Source organism: Archocentrus centrarchus, chromosome 16, assembly GCF_007364275.1.
Source record: "Archocentrus centrarchus isolate MPI-CPG fArcCen1 chromosome 16, fArcCen1, whole genome shotgun sequence".
NCBI lineage: Eukaryota > Metazoa > Chordata > Actinopteri > Cichliformes > Cichlidae > Archocentrus > Archocentrus centrarchus.
Genome location: NC_044361.1, coordinates 35,341,799 through 35,351,826, shown reverse-complemented (window position 1 = coordinate 35,351,826; position 10,028 = coordinate 35,341,799).

Below are 10,028 nucleotides of genomic sequence, written 5' to 3'. Positions count from 1 at the left end.
CTGCTGTGTGTCTGTGCTGCTGACCTCTGGAAACACAAACACAGAATAAAATCATAGCTGCTCTTTTACATGTTTCATGTTGTTGGGCACTGAGCTGCTTTCCTGGCAGGAAAAAGGCTGTGAATCTTTTCCTGCTTCTAACAGCTGGTGTTTTTCTCCCAAATCCTGATGGTAGCTGTGAAAGAACTGATGTGTTTGAAGTGGAAATGTTGTGGAGTGAAGCACTGAGAGAACAGATGACACAGCCCCTCCCTGCCCTGTGAGCAAATCTCTCATTCACAATAGTTTGAATAGATTCAGTTACACAGTTCTTCTGTTTGCCATCAACTGTGTTTGTTTCTCACTTTTTTCATATGTTCATGTTGGTAATGTTTGGAATTCAGACTGAATTGATTGTTATCTGCTGCAGCAGCCTCAGCACCCTCCTGCCCACAGCCTCTCTGGGACGCTCTTTTTAGACAAACCATGTTAATATTGACCTCATCAGCTGGGAGACGTTCCTCATTTCAGGATCTGCACATTCAGTCTCTGTTTCCAGCCTCAAGTTGTTTGACAGCAGAAACATCAGTGAAGAAGCTCAAGTTTCCTCAGTCTGATTTCAAACTGATGGAGCTGTAAATGTGAGCTTTAGCTTTCTATGAAGCCAGCTTTGGGCAGAAGGCTGTATGGTACAGCTGCACTACATGGAAACATTTTTCTTTATCAAATCTTATAAAGGCTCATAAACTTTCTGATGGACTGGCTGAGGGCTTTCTGTGGACCAGACTGTATGTGGATCTATGACACTTCCATTGTGTGTCCAGTCAAAGTGTGTGTGTGTGTCCCTGAATGTGATTCTCATTTCCCAAAGTGGTCCTGAGTGACCCTGAATGTGACAGCCCTGCTTTAACCTCCTCAGACCCTGTGTCCATATGGAGACGTTACATTTAGGCTCTGCTTGCACCTCATACTTCATTCTGCTCAATAGTGTTTTAGACTTTGTTCATCCATGTTGACTTTGTTGTGTTATGCTATCAAATAAATCCATCGTCCCATCTGAGGACATTTTTACAAAAGTTTGTAACAACCATGGAACAAAATCCAACTTCCTGTTCAAAGAGGAAGTTGAGTTTATCTGCATATCAGGTCCATGTGATCACAAATATGTAGGAGAAATGAAAAATGCCTCAGAAACAGGAGCTCAGGTCTCAGGAGGTTAAAGTGTGAATGAGGTCTGCACATTCTCACTGCTCATTCCTCCTTCATGAACAACAGTTTGTGCACGGGAAAAGTCACACACATGCTTTTTGTCACACATCATTTCTACATCCAGCTTTTTGTTTTTATTATCATCAGTTTGTCTCATAAACACCAAGAATCAAGCTGAAGATGTGACCTTTGACCCCAACATTGTGACTCAGTGCTCTGTAATAACTGTATTCCTCAGGTATTCTAATGTGGATTTGATGGATCTAATATGTGACTCATATATGACTCCTCACAGAGACTGAGCTGCACATGTGTACAGATACAACAGGTAGAAGAACTCCTTCATGTGTTTCTCAGTGACTTTGATGATGTTTTCAGTCCAAACTAGTTTCTCTGTGGGAAAATAACCTGATGTTGATCCACACTGAAGCTTTGCTGTGTTAGTGGGAATGCAACAGTTCAGTGAAGCTGATCTAACAGACAGCAGCATTTTGATTCCTGCTCAATGAATCATCTTCACACAAACAGGCTCTTACTTTGTGTCTGACGGTTCATTACTGAAGTCTGGAGGAGGATCTTTGGACCGATCATTCTTCATAGACAGACAGCTGGATCCTGGAGACTCTGCTCTGCCCTCCTCTTCCTCCAAACCACTCATCTTCAGTCAGTCTGAGAGAGAAACCAGCAACACCGACTGAGAGCAGAGCAACAACCAGACAAGACAGTGATGTTACATCTGATACTAAAGTCTCGAGGCCTGTGTCGAGCAAAGGGGGCGTTTCCAAATGACGTATCACGTGATAAAAGTCAACCGAGGCGCATCACGTGACCGCCTCAGGCCTCGTTTACACGGAGTGTTTTCAGTGTTAATGGTGTCGTTCAGACGGAACTTTTCAGAAACGATCTCCGTTTGCACGGAAACGCAGGACGTTGAAAAGGATGCAGTTCTTATTGTCAGGCCACAACTTGGTGGGGCGGTATACAGTAGGCGCCGCAACCATAGTGCGCATGTGCGAGTACCCCATTTTCAAAAGTGTCGTTTTCATACCATTCTTGTGTTAACGGAGCCTCATTATGTGACTCGAGTTGGTGAGAAAGCCGCAGGAAACAGAGGAAGTGTTCTGTCTGAGCCCAGCGCTGTACAATAGTGATGGCAGAACGAGGATTTGTGAAACACTGAAGCGTTTGAAGCATCTGTGGCGAATTGTATCGAAGCTTTGAAACAGTGTGAAACCCATCTGCACAGTGACACCTGCTGGCCAATTTGGTTATTGCCACGTCTTGGTAATGCTGCTCGATGAAACAGCTCTGCACTAGTGATGGGAATTCCGCTCTTTTCAGAGAGCCGGAACTTTCGGCTCCCAAATGGCTCCTTAGATTTTAATTTTTAAAAAAAAGAAAAAAAAAGTGTAAAATGAATTACTAATGTAAAAGCATACATTAGGCCTATATCAAACGTTTGTTTATATACTCAACATATAATAGAGTGCTCCAAATATTAATTATAAAACAAAAGATTGGAAATAAGAAAAAAACGAGGGCCTTTGAGGAGTTGACCCTGTTTCTCCTGCCTGATGACCTGCCCTGTTTTGTTCTTCTAATAATACTGAGGGATGAACAATTCATATACAGTATACCTATGTAGGTTGTTTGTGCAGCCTGCTTGATATTAAATTTTAAATTTGCAGTCTACACTCTGTCTGTCTATCAGAATAATCCTTTAACACCAGGCGATCGCTGCTGAATCACGGGTTTCCTGACCTTACAAGGTGCGAACAGCTGATTAAGACATAGCATCTCACTGCAGTCAGCTGGTCCAAGGAACTTGATCAGCTGGCTTTTCACCGTAACTCCATGACCATTCGTGCTATCGAAAAAATTCAAACGGTTCCTGAAAGCTCAGAAATTACACTTCACAGCCATGTAGTGGTATTACGGTATTTTTGACCGGAGGTCCGCAAACGCCGGCACTTTTGAAGTACGCTGTGTCTCGTTCGACATGTTTGGAGGTATAAGGTTAAAATGTGTCCAGTCTTTGCTACGCTTTCTGCCACTCATTTTCCTCACCGTTCTTGCGTGTAGCCTCTATGTGACGCGCAACTTCCTCTGGCTCTTTCCTGTCTCCGAGCGAATTTTGCAGGAGCCCCTCCCTCTCTGGTGTTTGTTTACTCACTGCGCAGTGTGTCCATGGACCCTCCCCTCCCGCTCATTGTAGACGATCATATGCTACCATTCATCTTAACTAATCATGTGCGGCCTCCACAAAAAAAAAAAAAAGGAGACTAACGAAAAGAAAAAAAACGGCTCACTACCGGGAGCCGGCTCCCGTCGTTCACTTCAAAGAGCCGGCTCTTAGAGCCGGATCGTTTGCGACCGACCCATCACTACTCTGCACGAGTCCAAACAAAGCTCCTGTTATACCTGAGTACAGGGGCGGAGCTTCTGTAGGGGCTGGGAGGGTGGCATGCCCCCAGCCCGGGGCTAGCGGGGGTCCGGATGGGAGAGAGGAGAGGAGAATAAGATTTCAGGTAGCCAGGCCTCTGTCACGTCCGAGGCGAGGTGGAGAAGGAGGGCCCTGTCTTGATTATATCGCAATATGCATGGCTCAATGTGCACACTATACAACCCACTATACATCACCCATCATTCATGTTTTACACGGGGGTTTTAAAGGTTGCCACAGTCAGGACTGAGTCATGGTTGCTCAAAACTTTACAAGACCGACTGACTTTAGTGATGTAGTAGGTGTAAAATATTGAATAAGATGTTGTACTGCATGACTGGCTTTATTTTCACTCTAAAGGCCGTTTCACACCGGATGCGTTGCGTAAAAACGACATGAAATTCTGAATCTTTTGGATGTGAACTTGTCGTGTAACCTATATACACACCAGACGTGCTGCGTTTTTGCGAAAAAATCAGAGCGCTGCATTTAGCAACATGTGAGTTCATAGCTCAAAACGCGCACTGATGTACTGAATATACAGTGATGGGAACAGTAAACTCGTACTATTTTACCTCAGACACACGGCTACACGCTGTTCTGAGTCTCTGAAATTATTCTCTGCCTCCTCACATGTGATCCCAACTCTGCCAACAACAACTGCCCACTGATCATATGAAATGTGCGCGAAAGCATCCGTGATGCAGCTTCACTCAACTCCTGGATCAAACCAAAAACGCAAAAACGCATGGCATCCGGTGTGTATGTAGGTTACACGACAGCTTCACATCCGAAAGATTCGGAATTTCATGTTTTTACGGAACGCATCCGGTGTGAAACGGCCTTAAAGGCCTTAGGTGGAGTATTTTTACGGACTAAGCTAACATGAGTGGCACTTCATAACATACACATTCCCGCTGTTCTGGGCATGTGTATGTTATAAAATGATGTTATGATGAGCTTTATTATTTGGGTATAAAGGGCCCGGTCATTTGCCCCGCCCCCGGCCCGGCTCTGATTTGTTCCGCTAGTGCCTGAGTATCAGTAATTATGATCAGCACATGTTTTGGAGAAACAAGGAGACCGTTAAAGACAGACACTACTTTCTCTCAGTTAACATCCGTGAGGCTGTTTCAGCTGCTTAGTAATTCAGTGGAACACACTAAACCAATTTCTAAAATATAAAACACTGAGAAAAGATGCTGTGTTTACTGTGGTAACCACACAGCTGTCTTTGGCCTCAGACGGTTTTTTGTTGTTGACAGCTCTGGAAAAAATAAATAAATAAAAGTTTGGATGTTTTTGGTTGACTTTTAAGCTTTCTGAGAGTTCGTGTCACCAGGTTTTCACACTGTTAAACAAAGCTAGAAGCTGGTGCAGCCTTTGGCTTTATTTTCTATTCACTCAAAAATAAATCCTAAAGAAAAACAAGATCTTTTCCTTCTTTAAAATAAAGGTTAAAATGAAGTTTTCGTGGGCTCATTCTGGCCAGTCTCAACAGTCATTTTCACATCTTCACACTGACCAATACAAACACTGTTTGTGAGATATTTATACCAGAAGCCGCAGTGGGATCAAAAAGAAATAAACCTCATTTGTCATGAGTTAAGAAATAGTTAAGAAATAGTTCACCCGGATGTGTTTTTTCTTGGTTTAAAAACAAATGTATTTATTTAGAGCAGGAACCTCCTGCTGTGCAGTGTGCGGGTCGCAGGTCGCAGCATCAGCGTTATGGACGGTTTCAGAGGTCCAGGCCCGTCCAGTGAAGTCACTGTGACCCCTCAGCTGAATTCTGCTGATACAGTTCAACTATAATTATACAAATTCATACAATATGGTAATGAAAAATTTAAATGTTTTTTTTGTTGTGTTCTTTTTGTTCCACTCTAGCTTACATAGAAGGTGTGTCAAACTTAATTTAAGGACATTCATTTTGTATTTTGAATTTTCTGATGACTTTGAGACCAAAATGCAAAAGTTAACTTTACAATTGTATGAAAAATGAGACAGCTGACACTGACCTTATAGAGAAGGAAAAAAAACACTCTTGCAATGAAGAAGCAGCTTACACACACTCACACACCACAGACAGAAGTTCATGTTAGTTTTCTGCTCAATCTGACATTTAACTCTAGGTGCATTAAACCAGGTTCACTTTTGGTGGATTGAATCCACTTACTTAGTAAATTAGTAAATTAGTGGTATATTAAAATTGTAAGATCATTTTTCTCAGGCTGATAAACAAAATAAAAGATTTATAACTAAAAACCATTGAATAAATACATCCTTAGAATATTTATGGGCATGTTGATGTCCTGTCTTAGTTTGTGTAAATTTAATTATTGACCCACAGACCTGCAGTTCATGGTATTTTTTAATTGACAGGGAAAAAGTGGAACTTTCTTCACTGGACTTTTTCCACAGGTACCTGAGATCATACCTGAGACATTATGAGCCTTTCACAGGAAACTAACCAGGATGAAGCCAGATGTGAACAGCTGTGTCTAAAAGGTTCAGGAATGCATCTCAGAGACGAGTGCTGACTACTGTGGTTTGAACATCCATGGCTTTGGTGAATATGAGCAGGCTGTGCTGAAGGCTGAAAGAAGGCTGCATATATAACTGTTACCTGTGCACTGATCAGTGATCATTTCTTTATGTTTGCAGGAAGATTTTCATCGACTGGAACTGGATTTGATCCTGAAGGGATGCAATCCACATTTTTTAATGAATTTGAGGAAAATTATTAGATAGTGACTGTTTCATGTTACTGTTTTCATGTGGGTCAATTGATATGCAGAATTTACTTTGGACTGATTAAATTTAATTGCTAATCCACTTCACTGAACAACATTGACATATGAAAGACTAATGCTTGTTTTCTTTTTGTTTTTCAGGCCATAATGAAGTATAGAAAGTAGGTACATCCATTATAAATATGACATCATTAAACTCTGTCTAATTTTGTTTTGTTTTGTTTTTTTTTTTTGCTAAATTCACAATCACAATAGTATGAGATTAGTTTTCACAAAAATCCTCTTCTGGCTCTTAACATCAGTGCAGTCCTGGCTGACCAGCCGAGGTCAGGCTGCTGAAGTTGACCTCAGAAATGTCTGAGGTCAAAGGGGGATTGAAGGAAATGAGTTTTTATGAAGCTTTAAATATACTCATGGTATATGTTTGCCCTTACCATCACACATTTATTTGCCTGAGAAACTTTGTCTTAGACTGGAAAATAAACATCAGCTGATTAAAGGCACAGAAGCTCATAATGTTTGGTGTCATCAGGAACTTGGTGTTCTCACTGGGGAACAGTCAACCACTCATGGAGACTACACAGTGATAGAAATGGAGACTCTGAGGTCATCTGAACACCCAGCTGTTGAAATTCTCTGTTTTCCACATTTTGTTTTGTATAATGATGTAACCAAGACAGATAAGCTGTGACTATATGAAATCCTGGGCTGAAGAAGAGAGTGTGAGCACTTCATGTCATATCCAGTAACACACTGGGCATGGTATGCAGTTTTGACCCAGATTAATCTGTAACTGTGACAAATGACTAATTAAATTTAATAACTGGACTCCTTATTCCGTTGTTTTGTCTCATTCCTGTTCAATAAACGAACATCTAAAAGGCCAAAGCAGCAGCTCGTATTTTTAATTTCTTCTTCAATCGCCTATATCGTTCTTCACAGTCCACAGAAACAATAATGAGTTATAAGTGCGTGTGTCTGCTTGTATTAAATAGAAGCGTTGGTTAAAAAAAGATAGAAAAACAAATGAATCCTGGCGCCTCGGCCGCCTGGAAACAGCAGGAGTGAGACCTCCCTGATCAGCCAGGGTCACGTGATGCGGGTGTTTTGAACCAGGTTTCGGAGCAGTTTCTAAAAACCTGCGCTTCAAAAGCTCGAAACAGTGTCGAACCTTCAGTGTCGAGCTTCCCATCCTTACTGTAAAATAATTATTCCTAAATAAAAAACAATAAAGCACCGCCCACCCCCCCCGAGAACTTTCTGTACATGTTTATCCACAAACACACACCACACACACTGTCAACACACAATACTTCACTGATATACCACAGCTGAACTGTAGGTAAATTTAATTCATCTACCTACAATACCTCAAACGGAGACTGTGACATAATCATTGCTTAATTATGCTAAAAGATCCTCCAGCCAACACGTAACAGAACAGCAGGACTGCAGTACATCAAATGTCCAGCAGATGTCAGCACTCCTAAATGAGCTGTTAAACGGGGCTTTGTGTGATCAGGCTCTTGGTGCTGCAAAGATTCGACACATTCACGGAGCCTCATCAGACCATCACTACTCAGAGACTCTGACAGTAGAAGAAGAAGAAGGTTGGACTCACACTCACCTGGTTTTCCTCCTCCTGCTCTGACTGTAAGATGGAGTCTGAACTCTGAATACTTTCACTTTCTTTCTTACACGAAGTCACATGACATGATGTTTCTTAAAGAGACAGGAGCTTCTCTGTTTGCTGTCTGTCTCTGTGCTCTGTCCCCCCCCCTGCACCCCCCCCCCCCACCCCCCCCCCCCCCCCCCCCCCCCCACACACACACACACTCCTCCACACTAGCCCAGTCTGCTGCATCAGCAGCTATAAAATGATCATTTACACACGGAGCAGACGTCACCTACCTTCTATAACGGCTGCTTCTCATTTTCCATCATGTTGTCGTGCAGTTTGATTGGATCAGCTCAGAGAGGGGAGGGGCTGCATCTCTATGAAGCTTTAGACACAGAACACACTGATCACTGATTGGTCACACTGATGGATAAATGTGTGTCACAGCTGGATGTTGGAGATGATATGAATATCTGAGTGAAGATGAAATGACTCTCAGACTCTCAAAGTGAACTAAATGGATTTGAAGTGACTTTTTAAAGGCAGCTGCAGACAGTCTGGTTGTAATCTGATTACATTTGATGTTGAAATGTGTTCACAGATTCAGTCATGAAATGATGAGAGGACTAAAATGAGCAAAGTAAAGCCTGGCTGTGTACCGGACTGGCAGATTGAAAATGAGACACTGGAAGGAACTTCCTACCACGTAAATCTGTTTGTCTAAAACGCCACCAAAGGAAACACGAGCCAACAACGATGAGGAATGGATGAGATGAAGAGTTCACTGTTTTAGGGACAGTGTGTTGTGGAGCAACATTTAACAAAGAAGAAGTGCGACATGGTGAGGCCGGCCCAGATTCTCAGGAAACAAAACCAAATCCAGGAAACGTGGATGAGAAACTGTGAGGTGTGGATTCAATGAAACGGGACACCAGAGGAGGCCGAAGTCATCACAGTAAGATTTGGACAGATTGCAGTGATATGACAGATGTATGGCTCACTCATAGTTAATAAGTCCAAACTTCATTATTGTGGAGTGTAAAATGAAGGATTGGGCATGAGGATGCTGAGATGAAAGTTACTGACTGCATCCAAAACTTTGGCTTTCATTACTTTCATTAATTCATTAGTTCACATTAATTATTCTTTTCTGGAGTCCAAGTTAAAATGTTCATTATGTTTATTAATACTTAAAATCATTAATAATAATATCTTTTCTGCTACTTTAATTACACTATTTTCATTTTTCCATTGTTATAAAACAATGTTTCAACAAAAGTAGAAGAAAGCCGCACATTTCAATGTTTGAATATTTATATTTTTATTTTGAGCAAACATCCAAAGGGAACCCTTGAAATGTGTAACTGCGTCTTATTGCAACAATAAAAACAAACAAACTTGTGAACCAACAGACGAGTAAAAAGAAGCCTTTATGTCCTTAAACTGGATCCAAGCAGAGTCGCACAATTTAACAAAAAGTCCTGATTATTTATCTTTATGTTTTCTTCTTATTTAACCTCGAATCTGTTTGGCTGAAATTGATCCTGATTAGTTCAAAGTGCTGCAGCACAAATACACTCACTGGATGAAACTTTACATCACGCAGGGGAGACGTGTCAAAGCATCTTGTGCTCCTATGTTGTTTGATTATCCTTCATAGGTTCCTGTCCTGTTATTAGTTATTGTCATTTCCATATTGATTTCTGAGTTCCCTTTGCTCCTGTGTCTGTCCTGTCCCTCTGTCATGTCTCTGCTCTGATGGACTTTTGTTGTGTTATTTCCTGTGTCAAGTCTGCGTTTCTGTCTCCGTCTAGTTGTTTCCTGTTTTACTTTGACAGTCCCGTGTTCTTTTTAGTTTTGTTTCCTCTTGTCTCATCAGTGTAATTACACTCACCTGTTACCTGTTCTCTGATTACCTTGTGTGTGTGTTTAAGTCCTCAGTCTGTGTGTGTTCCTTGTTGTGTTGTTGATCCTCCTGCTGTGTGTCTCCTCATCTGTCTTTCCTTTAGTTTTAGTACTTGTC